Genomic DNA, 18,829 nt, shown 5'->3' with positions numbered 1-18,829 from the left:
AGGGCTATAGACAGAGGTTAGGGCTATAGATAGAGGTTAGGGCTATAGACAGAGGTTAGGGCTATAGATAGAGGTTAGGGCTATAGACAGAGGTTAGGGCTATAGACAGAGGTTAGGGCTATAGACAGAGGTTAGGGCTATAGACAGAGGTTAGGGCTATATATAGAGGTTAGGGCTATAGACAGAGGTTAGGGCTATAGATAGAGGTTAGGGCTATAGATAGAGGTTAGGGCTATAGACAGAGGTTAGGGCTATAGATAGAGGTTAGGGCTATAGACAGAGGTTAGGGCTATAGACAGAGGTTAGGGCTATAGACAGAGGTTAGGGCTATAGACAGAGGTTAGGGCTATAGACAGAGGTTAGGGCTATAGACAGAGGTTAGGGCTATAGATAGAGGTTAGGGCTATAGACAGAGGTTAGGGCTATAGACAGAGGTTAGGGCTATAGACAGAGGTTAGGGCTATATATAGAGGTTAGGGCTATAGACAGAGGTTAGGGCTATAGACAGAGGTTAGGGCTATATATAGAGGTTAGGGCTATAGACAGAGGTTAGGGCTATAGACAGAGGTTAGGCCTATAGACCAACTCCATCATCCTCTAACTCTTTGTATCACATTTATATTCTGGGTCCACTAGGTAGACGCCTCAGCTGCACTATAGGGTACAGGCTATCAGCTTACACCCTATAGTGCAGCTGTCAACATCCATTCAACACTTAACCTTAAAACGTGTCTAATGAGACTACATTAAATTAGTTTCAGGTACCGTGAGTGAATTCCTAGTCATTAGACTGGAGATTTTTGAGGAGATCTTGTCATGTAGTGTGATTTGCTGTGATCTGGAAGTGGGTGAAACCTCCACTCACTGCTTATTAATGCAGGAACTCATTTACACAAATCGTAAAGAGTACTGGAGCAAGAATAGAACCCAGGGGGAACACCAGTTGTCAACTCAACATAATCAGACTTAAAACACCATCCACATGGACACATTGGATTTTGATTTGTGTGGTAATAGGCCAGTAGCACAACTAGCAGAACACATTCTGGACGTATGAGCCCAGACAGACTAACGGTAGACTATAGCAGTGGTTCCCCAAACCACTGGGGTGAGAACTCAGTCCGGCTTTCAACTTACTCCTGAAAGTTGTAATAGTAGAATGCGATTTCTAAATGGGGTATTGCATCATATGTGTCACTCCTGTCATGCCAGTACAGAGCTATTTATAACTTGTCAGATCAACTAGCCCAGATCAGCTAGCCCATGTCAACTAGCCCAGGTCAACTAGCCCAGATCAACTAGCCCATGTCAGCTAGCCCATGTCAGCTAGCCCATGTCAGCTAGCCCATGTCAACTAGCCCAGGTCAGCTAGCCCAGGTCAACTAGCCCATGTCAGCTAGCCCATGTCAACTAGCCCAGGTCAACTAGCCCAGATCAACTAGCCCAGATCAACTAGCCCATGTCAGCTAGCCCATGTCAGCTAGCCCATGTCAGCTAGCCCATGTCAGCTAGCCCAGGTCAACTAGCCCATGTCAGCTAGACCAGATCAGCTAGCCCATGTCAACTAGCCCAGGTCAACTAGCCCATGTCAGCTAGCCCAGGTCAACTAGCCCAGGTCAACTAGCCCATGTCAGCTAGCCCAGGTCAACTAGCCCATGTCAGCTAGACCAGATCAACTAGCCCATGTCAACTAGACCAGATCAACTAGCCCATGTCAGCTAGCCCAGGTCAACTAGCCCAGGTCAACTAGCCCAGGTCATCTAGCCCATGTCAGCTAGCCCATGTCAACTAGCCCATGTCAACTAGCCCAGGTCAACTAGCCCATGTCAGCTAGCCCATGTCAAGTAGCCCCTGTCAACTAGGCCATGTCAACTAGCCCAGGTCAGCTAGCCCAGGTCAGCTAGCCCAGGTCAGCTAGCCCATGTCAGCTAGCCCAGGTCAACTAGCCCATGTCAACTAGCCCAGTAAACAGTTTTTTTGCTCGTTTTATTTGCCTATAGAAAGTATTCAGACCCCTTGACTTTTTCCACATTTTATTACGTTACAGCCTCACTCTAAATTGGATTGAATAGTTTTTTCCCCTCATCAATCTACACACAATACCCCATAAAGACATCACAATACCCCATAAAGACATCACAATACCCCATAATGACATCACAATACCCCATAAAGACAAAGCAAACACAGGTTTTACATTTTTTGGGCAAATTTATAAAAATATATAAAAGTTGAAATATTACATTTACATAAGTATTCAGACCCTTTACTCAGTACTTTGTTGAAACACCTTTGTCATTGATTACAGCCTCAAGTCTTCTTGGGTATGATGCTACAAGCTTGGCACACCTGTATTTGGGGAGTTTCTCCCATTCTTCACTGCAGATCCTCTGAAGCTCTGTCAGGTTGGATGGGGAGCGTTGCTGCACAGCTATTTTCAGGTCTCTCCAGAGATTTTCGATCGGGTTCAAGTCAGGGCTCTGGCTGGGCCACTTCTGCGTTGTCTTGGCTGTGTGCTTAGGGTCGTTGTCCTGTTGGAAGGTGAACCTTTGCCCCAGTCTGAGGTCCTGAGTACTCTAGAGCAGGTTTTTATCAAGGATCTCTTTGTACTTTGCTCAGTTCATCTTTCCCTCGATCCTGACTAGTCTCCCAGTCCCTGCCACTGAAAAACATCCCCACAGCATGATGCTGCCACCACCATGCTTCACCGTAGAGATGGTGCCAGGTTTCCCCCAGACGTGACGCTTGGCATTTCAGGCCAAAGAGTTCGATCTTGGTTTCATCAGACCAGAGAATCTTGTTTCCCTCATTATGGGGTATTGTGATGTCATTATGAGGTATTGTGATGTCATTACGGGGTATTGTGATGTCATTATGAGGTATTGTGATGTCATTATGGGGTATTGTGTATAGATTGATGAGGAAAAGCTTTTCTTTTAATCAATTTCAGAATAAGGCTATAACGTAACAAATGTGGAAAAAGTCAAGGGGTCTGAATACTTTCCGAATGCACTGTAGATTTTTTGGTAATGTTCAAGCCACTCAAATACTACATTAATAAATTATTGACATGGTAAAATGTATAGAATTGCAGGAAATGAGCTTTAAACCTGAGACATTTTCTCTCCGCCAACTCTAGAGAGGTGTCAACAGTGCTTCTGCCCATAGAAAAGACACCATCTGCTATTATTCTCCTTGTCATCAATCAATCAACCAATCAGATGAATCCTCTCCAATATTATCTTATCTCCTGGTCAATCAACCATTCAGAGTCAAGCTCCTAAAGTGTTTTTAAGCAATCAATCAACTACCCTTCCCGCCTATCAACAAATTAAAACGATGGTGCTATCTCTCTAATCAAATCATTAATTAGCCAATTAGCCACAGAGTCAATAGGCTACCATGGAAACGGCTGACTCGGTCCTCTCTGTCTTTCTGACCGATCGACCGTGTTGTCAATAGAAATGATTCCGTGTTAATGAAATGATTTAGTCTTGATATTCTATTGCGTACATTTGTACTGGCAGGGTTGTGTCTGTCCGTCTATCAGTATGCAGATAAGATATAATGACATAGACCTGTGCGTCATGTACAGAAAATAATATAACACTTATTCCACTTTGAGAGTCTGCTGTCTAGTGTGTCTGCTTAGCGCATATATGCACCCACAATTTTGACATTGCTAGTCAAAATCTCTGAACTGAATCACACAAGAGTGTATAAAAGTAATGGACATTTCCTAGCTAACTCTACTCTTCCTCTCCTTCTTCTTCCTCCTCCTCCTCCTCCTTTTCCTCTGTGGCTGTGTAATGTGTAATATATGTGCTTTTCCTCCTCCTCCTCCTCTTCCTCCTCCTCCTCCTTTTCCTCTTTGGCTGTGTAATGTGCAATATATGTGGGCGTGTAAAGGTTGAGAGACAGCTGCGTCTCATCCTTTCAGCTCCCTGTTCTCTCCAGCCCTCCCTTGTCCTGGTAAAAGAGGATCAAAGACATGATGCATGCCGTGACCCTGCTGCCTCCTTCCTCCTTCCTCCTGCCTGCGGTGTGTGTGTGTGTGTGCCTGACCGTGTCCTTCCTCCTGCCTGCATTGTGTCTGTTTCTTCGAGGGTAAAATGGAGGGAAATGCTCAGCTGTGTCTGTGGGTAGCAGGGCTTGACATGGGGCCCTGGGTGCATGAGGCTTGATATTGGGGAACATCGTCACCTTCCAAACCTTCATAATGAAACTCCGTCGTTCCCCACCTGGTCTGACCAGTCTTAGTCATGGACCGTGGGTTAGGTGGCATGTTGGCTGTTGTGGTGAAGAGGGGGGGGTAAATTTACTTACTTCCCAACAACGCAGAGAGAAACAAAATATAAATATTATCAAAATAATAACACAAGGAATAAATACACAATGAGTAATGACAACTCCATTGTGTCCGACAACTCCATTGTGTCCTCCTCCCAGAGTGCTAAGAGCCTTGGCGTGACCCTGGACAACACCCTGTCGTTCTCCGCTAACATCAAGGCGGTGACCCGATCCTGTAGGTTCATGCTCTACAACATTCGCAGAGTACGACCCTGCCTCACACAGGAAGCGGCGCAGGTCCTAATCCAGGCACTTGTCATCTCCCGTTTGGATTACTGCAACTCGCTGTTGGCTGGGCTCCCTGCCTGTGCCATTAAACCCCTACAACTCATCCAGAACGCCGCAGCCCGTCTGGTGTTCAACCTTCCCAAGTTCTCTCATGTCACCCCGCTCCTCCGCACACTAGACCTACAAAATCGTGTGAGCACAGTTCCCGCTCAGCCCAGTCAAAACTGTTCGCTGCTCTGGCACCCCAATGGTGGAACAAGCTCCCTCACGACGCCAGGACAGCGGAGTCAATCACCACCTTCCGGAGACACCTGAAACCCCACCTCTTTAAGGAATACCTGGGATAGGATTAAGTAATACTTCTAACCCCCTCCCTCCTCCCCCCCAAAAAATATATAGATGTACTATTGTAAAGTGGTTGTTCCACTGGATATCATCAGGTGAATGCACCAATTTGTAAGTCGCTCTGGATAAGAGCGTCTGCTAAATGACGTAAATGTAAATGTAATGCAGTGGTGTAAAGTAGTAAAGTAAAAATACTTTAAAATACCACTTAAGTAGTTTTTTTGGGGGGTATCTGTACTTTACTTTACTATTCATATGTTTGACTACTTTTACTTCACTACATTCCTAAAGAAAATGATGTATTTTTTACTCCATACATTGTTCCTGACTCCCAAAAGTGTTAGTTATATTTTGAAGGCTTAGCAGGACAGTAAATTGGTCTAATTCACAAAATTATCAAGAGAATATCTCTTGTCATCCTTACTGCCTCTGATCTGACAGACTCGCTAAACACTGAGTGTTGGAGTGCACCCCTGGCTCTCTGTAAATTAAAATAACTATAAAATGTGGCCATCTGGTTTGCTTAATATAAGGAATTTGAAATTATTTATACTTTTACTTTTGATACTTAAGTATATTTTAGCAATTACATTAACTTTTGATACATAAGTACATTTAAAACCAAATATTTTTAGACTTTTCCTCAAGTAGTATTTCACTGGGTGACTTCCATTTTTTCTTGAGTAATTTTCTATCGTTTGAGAATTGGGTACTTTTTCCACCACTGGAGTAATGATAACGTGGCTCTATAAACAGGGTACCAGTACCGAGTTAATGTGCATGGGTACGAGGTAATTGACGTAGATACTTTTGTATATATAGTGTATGTGGACACCACTTCAAATTAGTGGATTCGGCTATTTCACCCACACCCGTTGCTGACAGGTGTATAAAATTGACCACACAGCCATGCATTCTCCATAGACAAACATTGGCATTAGAAAGGCCTTACTGAAAAGCTCAGTGACTTTCAACATGGCACCGTCATAGGATGCCACCTTTCCAACAAGTCAGTTCTTCACATTTTTGCCCTGCTAGAGCTGCCCCCCGGGTCAGCTGTAAGTGCTGTTATTGTGAAGTGGAAACGTCTAGGAGCAACAACGGCTCAGCCGCGAAGTGGTAGGCCACACAAGCTCACGGAACGGGACCGGCGAGTGCTGAAGCGCGTAGCACGTAAAAATCGTCTGTCGTCAGTTGCAACACTCACTGCCGTTTTGTACCTTGTGACAATGCCCTGGATTACTGACCTCTTCCTGCCCTTGACCCTGAGCCTGCCTTCTGTTCTGTACCTTTCAGACTCTGCTATGATTACTGACCTCTTCCTGCCCTTGACCTGTCATTTGCCTGCCCACTGTTTTTGTAATAAACTTTTCTTACTTCAAACTGTCTGCATCTGGGTCTGAGCCGTGATACTCCTCAGAGTTATCAGCCTCCAAAACATCCACATTGTATTGTTTTTCCTCTGGAATAGTGTTCAATATGCATAGTAGGTTGACTGGTACAATAAATGTGGCTCAATTCACAGTGGTTTCAGAGTCCCGCAACAAGAGCTACAACGCTAATGTTCTCTGGGTGTCACTGAGTAGACTGATACCCCGTGTCATTGATCCACAATCCATAGGTATGGCTGTACAGTTAAATAAGTATGTAATTCTAAAGTCTAATATAGCCACAGTGTGATTTCAACAGATTTTTTACAAATTAACAAATGATTTGTCTTTTGTTTGAATTTCTATAAGAACATTCCAACCTCGTTTAGTATGATCTATTCCATCATGATTCCACTATTGTGACTAACATTTAATCAAATAAGAATGGTCTTATTAATTAGGGGTAATTTAGATGATGACACCTAGCTATATAGTTAGCTAGCTAACGATAGCTACTGAAACAGATTATGTTGTTTTTGCTGTTTGTCACGCCCTGACCTGAGAGAGCCATTTTTCTCTGTTTAGTTAGGTCAGGGTGTGATATGGGGTGGGCATTCTATGTATTTTATTTCTATGTTTTGGACAGGTATGGTTTCCAATCAGAGGCAACTGTCTATTGTCGTCTCTGATTGGGAACCATACTTAGGCAGCCTTTTCCCACCTGTGTTTTGTGGGTAGTTGTTTTCTGTTTTGTTATTCATTGACCTGACAGAACTGTTGGCTTTTGTTTTGTGTCTTTTGTTCTAGTGTTTCATTGTTTAATAAATCATCATGAACACGTACCGCGCTGCGCTTTGGTCCCCTCTCTACGACAGCCGTAACACTGTTTTTTGGGGAAGAAAATTGTTTGCGTCCATCAGCTAACTAGCTAGTTCTTTATGACCAGCACTGTCCAGAGCTTGGAGAAGTGTGTCTGGGCTCCTGCGACAGCAGCAGCTGCGTGAGACAAAACTTTACTAGCGTCATATCGGTGAATCGTTGTGACATATGAAATACCAGTGATAGTGTAATCAATGTGTAATAACTACGTAAAAAAAAAAAGAATGAACGTGTTAAATTATTATGTGACGTCATATTCAGGTCCTAATTGGTCAACAAGCTTATTTTATGCATCTAATAGTGTTATTTGACATGTCAAATACACACACACACAGGCACAGACAGACACCCACAGACAGACAGACAGAGACCCACAGACAGACAGACAGACACCCACAGACAGACAGACAGACAGACAGACAGACACCCACAGACAGACAGACACCCACAGACAGACAGACACCCACAGACAGACAGACAGACAGACAGACAGACAGACAGACAGACAGACAGACAGACAGACAGACAGACAGACAGACAGACAACCACAGACACCCAGACAGACAGACAACCACAGACACCCAGACAGACAGACAGACAGACAGACAGACAGACAGACAGACAGACAGACAGACAGACACCCAGGCACACAGGCAGACACACACACACACAGGCACACACACTCTGTCTTAGTCACGGGCCGGGGGTGAGGCAGCATGGAGGAGAGGAGGAGTAGATCCTGTTTCATCAACCAGGGAGAATGGACACATTTCAGTCCTCTGGTGGAGCGGGACGTTGAGGGACGTGGAGCGACGTGGCGGGACGTGGAGGGACGTGGCGGGACGTGGAGGGACGTGGCGGGACGTTGAGGGACGTGGAGCGTCGTGGCGGGACGTGGAGGGGATACTACTTATTCTTTGGTAGTTGGTGTTCAGTCTTTAACCCCTGTGGGACTAAGCTCAATGTCTGCTTGTCTGTCTGTCCAGATGGGGTCTGGTGACCACACATTATATACCCTCCTTGTCCTCCTTGTTAATGTTTTAATATTATAAGCGAAAGTGAAATAATGCACGTTGAAAATGTGTCTATATATATATATATATATATATATTTGAAGAAACTAACAAACTAGAACCACACAGTATTTATACTATACTATTTATACTACTATTATAAACAAAAAAAGCACAGGAAAAAAATAAACAGGAAGAAGTTCGCCATGACCTTTTGTTACCAGGAAAAACACGCCCATCCCCCTTAACCCTGCCTCCGAAAGAGTACCAAAACTTGTCTTGAAGGATGATGGGAAAACGTGTCGTAACAAAGAGAAAAAAAATACAGTGAAAAGTAAGTTGTTTGACCAACAGAAACTGGAAGATTGAATGCAAATATCAACTGAATGCATTTTTAAAATGTTTTCCAATATGTTTGAAAGTGAAAAAAAATTTCTTCATATATTTCAATATACAGTACCAGTCAAAAGTTCGGACACACCTACACAATGACAGAATGCCAAGAGTGTGCAAAGCTGTCATCAAGGCAAAGGGTGGCTACTTTGAAGAATCTAAAATCTAAAATATATTTTGATTTGTTTAACACTTTTTTTTGGTTACTACATGATTCCATATGTGTTATTTCATAGTTGTGTTGTCTTCACTATTATTCTACAATGTAGAAAATAGTAAAAATAAATAAAAACCCTTGAATGAGTAGGTGTGTCCAAACTTTTGACTGGTACTGAATACATATCATAACTTAAAATATATTTTTTTAAATGTAGTTTTTACTCAAATTGGTTCATTTAAGATAACACTGACATGTTGCAATGGAGAAAATGGGAGAGGAACAACAAGTCAGAAGGACTGTTATGTATTATATTAGAGTGTGTGGATGTGACTGTTGATGAGGTAACATACACAGCTTCAGAGTGCCCTGTCTTTGACTGTTTGTTTTGGGGATAGAGGAGAAGGAACCAGTTTAATTAAAATGGTGTTAATGCCTTGTCACTCACAGAAACAGTTTTAGTGGGAGGTGGGGGAGGGGAGGGGGGGGGGGTGTGACAAAAAGGAAGAGAAAAAAGCAGGAGGGAAATGATGCAGGAAGTTGTCCCCCCCCTCACATTGTCTATGACCAGGTTTAGGGTTAAAGTTCTGTTCGAGCAGCAGATTAGAAGCCGAGAATGTCACCTAACCCTTTTGTTTTTATGATCAACAGATCAGAGACAGCCTTTCTGACTGGGATAATCTTAAAATACGTTTGTTTATCTGAGTGAAAATCTCTTTTGTAAGACAGACCTGTACTGTGAGATCCAAATGGGGAACACATGTTAGAATCCTTCTGAAATACTTGTAGTAGTAGCCCTCTGGGTAGGAAAATAACCTTTTTTGAACTTGAAGTAAAAAAAATAATAATAATAATGTTTTTATCTTGAAATGTTGCAAAAAATTTGACATTGGGCTTCAATGGTTGAAAACTGTGAAATTATATTAATATAACATTGAAATGGATCAAAAGCCATTACATGTGATGGATAATATTGTCTAATCGTATATGCATTTGTAGGCTTATTTTGATATCAAAAACATATATTTTTGAAAGGATAAACTATTTTGTGGGTTTTCTACGTACGGAGAACATTTTACTAACTTGTATTTATTTATAATCGGTTGTCCTTTCTGGCTTAATTTGGAAAGATAACCTTCTTTATCTTACATCTGTACCATAAAATGAATGGTCATCAATGACAGCGTTCAGACGTCATAAACCAGTGGTCACCAACCTTTGCTGAGATCTACCGCTCAGATTGTTTTAAACGTTACTTAAAAAAACATAAGCCTACGCAACATTAACCAATTAAAAACAGTTCTGTAGCAATGAGGTCAGTGCAGTAAGGCTATAGGCCCAATACGTTATCACTGCATTTTGGCTATGCTTGAATTGCCCTGCCAATATTGTTCTACTCAGACCAGTTAGAAATTATATTTACAAAATGTAGGTATGTGATCACACTGGTAATAGATCATTTGTTTTATTACTTGTGAGGCACAGCTGAGTGAGATTAATAATTCGCTTTTTTATTTTATTCTACTGGACTGATGGCCTGCATCTGATGGTCAGTCTGAGGGGACAGAGGGAGCAACGGTGAGGCTGCCTCCTACCCGACTCACCATCCCGTCGCTCTCCCTCCCTGAGCTTAGAAAAGGGGACACAGTCTTCCAGCTGATGGCTGATGGATTATTTCTGCCTCATGCACCAATTCATGTCGTTAATCCAATGTCCAGATAAAGTAAAAAAATGACTCGATATAAAAGAAAAAGCCCCTAATAATACAGCGTAATATGGAGACACTTCGCTATAGGCTACTCACTCATTGGATCTGCAGTGTTGGTTGTAGCCGCATTGAATCAAATCAAATCAAATGTTATTTGTCAAATGCTGAATACAACAGGTGTAGTAGACCTTACAGTGAAAATGCTGAATACAACAGGTGTAGTAGACCTTACAGTGAAAATGCTGAATACAACAGGTGTAGTAGACCTCACAGTGAAATGCTGAATACAACAGGTGTAGTAGACCTTACAGTGAAAATGCTGAATACAACAGGTGTAGTAGACCTCACAGTGAAATGCTGAATACAACAGGTGTAGTAGACCTCACAGTGAAATGCTGAATACAACAGGTGTAGTAGACCTCACAGTGAAATGCTGAATACAACAGGTGTAGTAGACCTTACAGTGAAAATGCTGAATACAACAGGTGTAGTAGACCTTACAGTGAAAATGCTGAATACAACAGGTGTAGTAGACCTCACAAGCCCTTAACCAAAATAAGTTTTAAGAAAAAATGTGTCAAGTTAAAAAATAGATGAATAAAAAAAAATTGAAAATAAAAGTAACAAATAATTAAAGACCAACAGTAAAATAACAATAGCGAGGCTATATACAGGGTATTACGCTACAGAGTCAATGTGGAGGCTATATACAGGGTATTACGGTACAGAGTCAATGTGGAGGCTATATACAGGGTGTTACGGTACAGAGTCAATGTGGAGGCTATATACAGGGGGTACCGGTACAGAGTCAATGTGGAGGCTATATACAGGGGTACCGGTACAGAGTCAATGTGGAGGCTATATACAGGGTGTAACGGTACAGAGTCAATGTGGAGGCTATATACAGGGTGTAACGGTACAGAGTCAATGTGGAGGCTATATACAGGGGGTACCGGTACAGAGTCAATGTGGAGGCTATATACAGGGGGTACCGGTACAGAGTCAATGTGGAGGCTATATACAGGGGGTACCGGTACAGAGTCAATGTGGAGGCTATATACAGGGTGTTACGGTACAGAGTCAATGTGGAGGCTATATACAGGGTGTTACGGTACAGAGTCAATGTGGAGGCTATATACAGGGTGTTACGGTACAGGGTCAATGTGGAGGCTATATACAGGGTGTTACGGTACAGAGTCAATGTGGAGGCTATATACAGGGTGTTACGGTACAGAGTCAATGTGGAGTCTATATACAGGGTATTACGGTACAGAGTCAATGTGGAGGCTATATACAGGGGGTACTGGTACAGAGTCAATGTGGAGGCTATATACAGGGTATTACGGTACAGAGTCAATGTGGAGGCTATATACAGGGGGTACCGGTACAGAGTCAATGTGGAGGCTATATACAGGGTGTTACGGTTCAGAGTCAATGTGGAGGCTATATACAGGGTGTTACGGTACAGAGTCAATGTGGAGGCTATATACAGGGGGTACCGGTACAGAGTCAATGTGGAGGCTATATACAGGGGGTACCGGTACAGAGTCAATGTGGAGGCTATATACAGGTGGTACCGGTACAGAGTCAATGTGGAGGCTATATACAGGTGGTACCGGTACAGAGTCAATGTGGAGGCTATATACAGGGGGTACTGGTACAGAGTTAATGTGCGGGGCACTGAATAGTCGAGGTAATGGAGGTAATATGTACATGTGGGTAGAGTTGAAGTGACTATGCATAGATAATAAACAGAGAGTAGCAGCAGTGTAAAAGAGGGGTCTGGGTAGCCCTTTGATCAGATGTTCAGGAGTCTCATGGCTTGAAAGGCTTATAAGTGTTGGACAACGTGTTGACAGTGCTGAATAAAAACTTACATGAACTTACTCATAAATACAGCAGTATTTTGCTGTATTTGCTGTATTTCTCTCTAGTCATGGTTTTAAAAATGTTGAAATCTCACAGCATCAACTTTGCTGTGTTTTCCAGGTCTCTTTTTACAGTCTATGGCTCCAGGAAACTGTGCAGACACGGTGAGCTGAGCTATCTGATTTGGCAAGCGGTAGGACTCTAGGTACACTTGATTTGCTCTCTGGGCCTGCTGGGTAGGCAGAGTTCTAACTTCAGACACATGAAATGGTTCAACATGGGAACACTTTGCCTTCGCGGCACTAGAGCTGCTGAATCATGCGCACCTGCCACCAACAGCACAAAACAAATTAAAAAAAAATAGGAACGGCAAGAGTTTATCGTTAGGTTTACTACATAAATGTTGACGATCAAGCAGATTGTAAAAAAAAAATTTTTATGTTTTTTTTGTTGGTTCATTTCATGTGTAGAGGCATCAAAGTTGAATTTGGAGAATTTGGTTGAATTTGGAAGGGAAACAATTTCTCTGACTTGTCTGTCAATATATGAATGTTACCGTATGTCTCGGTTTGGCAACCCTTTAAGCCCATTGTTGTGTTTTTCAACGCTTACAAAACTACCTCTAGCTCAGAATGTTTATGGATTATTATCATTATTATTATAACTTTTTTTTTTACAAAATCAGTACATTTTAGAGAAGACTGGAACAAATATTTTGAGTGTATTTGCATGGATGGTCTTATAACGTACAGTATGCTCGCGTAAGTGACCAGCGTGATGTCAGACAAGTGGACATGTTTCTGATGCTAAATCATATTGATACAATAGTACTACTAAGAGATGCAGTACATCTGGGTCTAAGGAGGTGATATATATATATTTTTTAAATTGAACCTTTATTTAACTAGGCAAGTCAGTTAAGAATAAATTCTTATTTTAAATGAAGGCCTACCACGGACGAATCATACGCCGCCTTATGGGACTCCAAATCACAGCCGGATGTGATACAGCCTGGATTCGAACCATGGACTGTAGAGACGCCTCTTGCACTGAGATGCAGTGCCTTAGACCGCTGTGCCACTCTGGAGCCCCTGAGTGTGTGTGTGTGTGTGTGTGTGTGTGTGTGTGTGTGTGTGTGTGTGTGTGTGTGTGTGTGTGTGTGTGTGTGTGTGTGTGTGTGTGTGTGTGTGTGTGTGTGTGTGTGTGTGTGTGTGTGTGTGTGTGTGTGTGTGTGTGTGTGTGTGTGTGTGTGTGTGTGTGTGTGTGTGTGTGTGTGTGTGTGAGACATGATTTTCTAGTTTTCGGACCTGAACAAGATTCAATGTAACGTTGGGTCTCAGGGTTCAGATTGTAGAAGCCTACAGTATGACAGATTTCCAATGCCACTGTGTTCACACAGTTCCACAGTGTAGCCAGTGTTGGAGAGGGAATCCTCTGTGCGTCGTGGTGTATTGATCAGACACGTTTAGGTTTATTCCTCTTGTCCAATACCACTACAGAACCAGATACAATGGCCCCAGATTGTCACAAATGAAAAAGAAAGTTGCCCAATCAGAGCAGCACCTCACCAATTGACTTATTTCTTTCTGTTTATTTTATATATATATATATTTATATATATATATATATATATATATATATAATAGAATTAGATCAATTAACACCGTGTGTGTGTTGGTGTTCAGCTGTGTCTGACAGATGGTGCAAATCTGTTCAACTTTCTACTGGGATTAAACGCCTTGTTTACTTTCACAGGTATGTCAAGTGGCACTGCATTATTCAGGAGACCAACGAGGAAGTGTGTGTGTGTGTGTGTGTGTGTGTGTGTGTGTGTGTGTGTGTGTGTCGTCTTATTCTCTAGTTAACCCATTTGTTCCCATATTTTTCCCAGACATTCCACTATGCAGATGTTATGCCGTTAGTAACCCTGACATGTAATCCGTTAGTAACCCTGACATGTAATCCGTTAGTAACCCTGACATGTAATCCGTTAGTAACCCTGACATGTAATCCGTTAGTAACCCTGACATGTAATCCGTTAGTAACCCTGACATGTAATCCGTTAGTAACCCTGACATGTAATCCGTTAGTAACCCTGACATGTAATCCGTTAGTAACCCTGACATGTAATCCGTTAGTAACCCTGACATGTAATCCGTTAGTAACCCTGACATGTAATCCGTTAGTAACCCTGACATGTAATCCGTTAGTAACCCTAACATGTAATCCGTTAGTAACCCTGACATGTAATCCGTTAGTAACCCTAACATGTAATCCGTTAGTAACCCTGACATGTAATCCGTTAGTAACCCTGACATGTAATCCATATAGTTTATTTTTTAATTATTATTATTTTGAAAAATATGTTGTTTTTTTTTTAAGTATATTTTACTTTATCTCCAGTACTCATAAAAACATCTTTGACCGTATTTGTTTTTTAAACTATTGAATACAGACTTCTGGTGCCAAATTCGTCTGTCAAAGTACACCTTTGAGATTTACGCTTGTGGACTATGTTCAAAAATCATATGATACTTCTCTGAATCATACTAGACACTTTAATAATGCATAATAAATGAGACACACACACACGCACACGCACACACACACACACACACACACACACACACACACACACACACACACACACACACACACACACACACACACACACACACACACACACACACACACACACACACACAGGCTAAATACCACCGCTGTAGCCTTGTGAAGGTGAAGGAAAATAGCAGTGTATTGACCAGTTTCTTCTGGGGGTTCTGGGAGGGATCAGTAGTAGGAGGACGGACAGGATTAATGAGAGGAAGGTTTGAGGAGGAGGGAAGGAGGGAAGGAGGGATTGGAGGGAAGTTTCGAGGAGGGAATTAAAGGAGGGATTGGAGGGAAGGTGTGAGGAGGGAAGGAGGGATTAGAGGGAAGGTGTGAGGAGGGAAGGAGGGATTAGAGGGAAGGTGTGAGGAGGGAAGAAAGGAAAGGAGGGATTGGAGTGAAGGTGTGAGGAGGGAAGGAGGGAAAGAGAGATCAGAGGGAGGGGGAAGGAGGGAAGGAGGGAAGGAGGGAAGGAGGGAAGGTGAGAGGAGAGGAATAAAAGGGACAGTGGCTCGGGGAAACAAAGGATGGGGAGATGGAGGTAGAGGAAGGTGGAGGGGAGGAGGGTGTTGAAGGAGGGTGTGAGGATGGATGGATGGAGAGTTTTACAGAGCCTGGGCTTAAAGAAAATAACCAGGCTAGAGGCTTTTCAAGGACGCTCCCTCCCTCCTACACAGCCTTCACACTGACTGACTGACTGACCGCTTCACTGCTTCTCTCTCTCTCTCTCTCTCTCGCTCTCTCGCTCTCTCTCTCTCTCCCTCTCCCTCAGCCAGGCCCCTGTCAGTCGGCTCAGCTCAATGGACAGCTGTGCTCTGCCTGTCTGCCTGCTGGGAAAGGGAGGAAAGAGATGAGAGAGACAGAGATAGAAGAAAAGAAGGATGAACAGAACAGACAGAGGAACAGGGTCCCATTCAAATCTATTGTGTCTGTTTGATACAATGTATGTTAGGGACCATACTGTTAGAGACCATACTGTTAGGGACCATACTGTTAGGGACCATACTGTTAGGGACCATACTAGAGACCATACTGTTAGAGAACATACTATTAGAGACCATACTGTTAGGGACCATACTGTTAGGGACCATACTGTTAGGGACCATACTGTTAGAGACTCTACTGTTAGGGACCATACTGTTAGAGACTCTACTGTTAGGGACCATACTGTTAGAGACCATTCTGTTAGAGACCATACTGTTAGAGACTCTACTGTTAGGGACCATACTGTTAGAGACTCTACTGTTAGGGACCATACTGTTAGAGACCATACTGTTAGGGACCATACTGTTAGAGACTCTACTGTTAGGGACCATACTGTTAGAGACTCTACTGTTAGGGACCATACTGTTAGAGACCATTCTGTTAGAGACCATACTGTTAGAGACTCTACTGTTAGGGACCATACTGTTAGAGACTCTACTGTTAGGGACCATACTGTTAGAGACCATTCTGTTAGAGACCATACTGTTAGGGACCATACTGTTAGAGACTCTACTGTTAGGGACCATACTGTTAGAGACTCTACTGTTAGAGACCATACTGTTAGAGACTCTACTGTTAGAGACTCTACTGTTAGGGACCATACTGTTAGAGACCATACTGTTAGAGACTCTACTGTTAGGGACCATACTGTTAGAGACCATTCTGTTAGAGACCATACTGTTAGGGACCATACTGTTAGGGACCATACTAGAGACCATACTGTTAGAGAACATACTATTAGAGACCATACTGTTAGGGACCATACTGTTAGGGACCATACTGTTAGAGACCATACTGTTAGAGACAATACTGTTAGGGACCATACTGTTAGAGACTCTACTGTTAGGGACCATACTGTTAGAGACCATTCTGTTAGAGACCATACTGTTAGGGACCATACTGTTAGGGACCATACTGTTAGAGACCATACTGTTAGAGACCATACTGTTAGAGACTCTACTGTTAGGGACCATACTGTTAGAGACCATTCTGTTAGAGACCATACTGTTAGGGACCATACTGTTAGGGACCATACTAGAGACCATACTGTTAGAGAACATACTATTAGAGACCATACTGTTAGGGACCATACTGTTAGGGACCATACTGTTAGAGACCATACTGTTAGAGACTATACTGTTAGAGACCATACTGTTAGAGACCATACTGTTAGAGACAATACTGTTAGGGACCATACTGTTAGAGACCATACTGTTAGAGCCTCTACTGTTAGAGACCATACTGTTAGGGACCATACTGTTAGGGACCATACTGTTAGAGACCATACTGTTAGAGACTCTACTGTTAGAGACCATACTGTTAGGGACCATACTGTTAGGGACCATACTAGAGACCATACTGTTAGAGACCATACTGTTAGAGACCATACTGTTAGGGACCATACTGTTAGAGACCATACTGTTAGAGACCATACTGTTAGAGACCATACTATTAGAGACCATACTGTTAGAGCCATACTGTTAGAGACCATACTGTTAGAGACTATACTGTTAGAGACCATACTGTTAGGGACCATACTGTGTGTTTGTGTCTGTGGACCTAAATCCATTAAGGTAGTATGGCCTCGAACTTACATTATGTATAATGCTACACACACACACACACACACACACACACACACACACACACACACACACACACACTATCACATATGTATATATTACCTCATCTACCTCGACAGTGCCCCCAAAAATTTACTCTGAACCGGTACCCTCTGTATATAGCCACACACTCACTCACTCACTCAATCTCTATGGAAACAAAATTCCTTTTTTTCCAGACATATTCTTCTCCCCCTTAATCACTGATTGTCCCCAAAGGCACCATTACAGTCCCTTTACAGTGCACTACTAGAAGAGTAGAAGAGCAGTGAATTAGGTGGCATCCTCAGTCCTTTTGATGCGCTGTAGAAAATAAAATCTGTGTTTTGTTTGGCTATTTACAAAAAGCTTAGAGTTTGACCTGCGTGCCAAAGAAAATTCCAGTTTTACTCTGACTGGGTGGGCAGTTAGTGTTGTCATGGTAGATTTATCCAATCACAGAGTCTGGTACTAAAGGATGCCAGTTCCCATGTCACCCAGAAAGAATTTGTTATTTGGCTATGGATTTAAAAAAATGTCAAATCTATAAATTCTCTATTTGTCATTGGAAGCAGCTTGTTGCAATTCTATTGCATTATATTTCTGGGGCATTTGTGGTTGTGTTGTTGGAGTGGACGAATAATGGTGGACTGTATGAATTACTCTGTATGAATTAGACTGTATGAATTACTCTGTATGACTTAGACTGTATGAATTACTCTGTATGACTTACTCTGTATGAAATAGACTGTGTAAATTTATCTGTATGAATTAGACTGTATGAATTACTCTGTGTGAATTAGACTGTGTGTGAATTAGACTGTGTGTGAATTAGACTGTATGAATTACTCTGTGAATTTCTCTGTATGAATTAGACTCTGTGTGAATTTCTCTGTATGAATTAGACTCTGTGTGAATTACTCTGTATGAATTACTCTGTATGAATTACTCTGTATGAATTAGTATGTGTGAATTACTCTGTGTGAATTACTCTGTATGAATTACTCTGTATGAATTAGACTGTGTGTGAATTAGACTGTTATGAATTACTCTGTATGAATTAGACTGTATGAATTACTCTGTATGAATTAGACTGTGTGTGAATTAGACTGTGTGTGAATTAGACTGTACGAATTACTCTGTGTGAATTACTCTGTATGAATTAGACTGTATGAATTACTCTGTATGAATTACTCTGTATGAATTACTCTGTATGAATTAGACTGTATGAATTACTCTGTGTGAATTACTCTGTATGAATTAGACTGTGTGAATTACTCTGTGTGAATTAGACTGTATGAATTACTCTGTGTGAATTACTC

This window comes from Salmo trutta, chromosome 10 (assembly GCF_901001165.1).
Source record: "Salmo trutta chromosome 10, fSalTru1.1, whole genome shotgun sequence".
Taxonomy (NCBI): Eukaryota; Metazoa; Chordata; class Actinopteri; order Salmoniformes; family Salmonidae; genus Salmo; species Salmo trutta.
The sequence above is the reverse complement of the archived record's forward strand: the minus strand, read 5'-3'. Positions refer to the sequence as shown.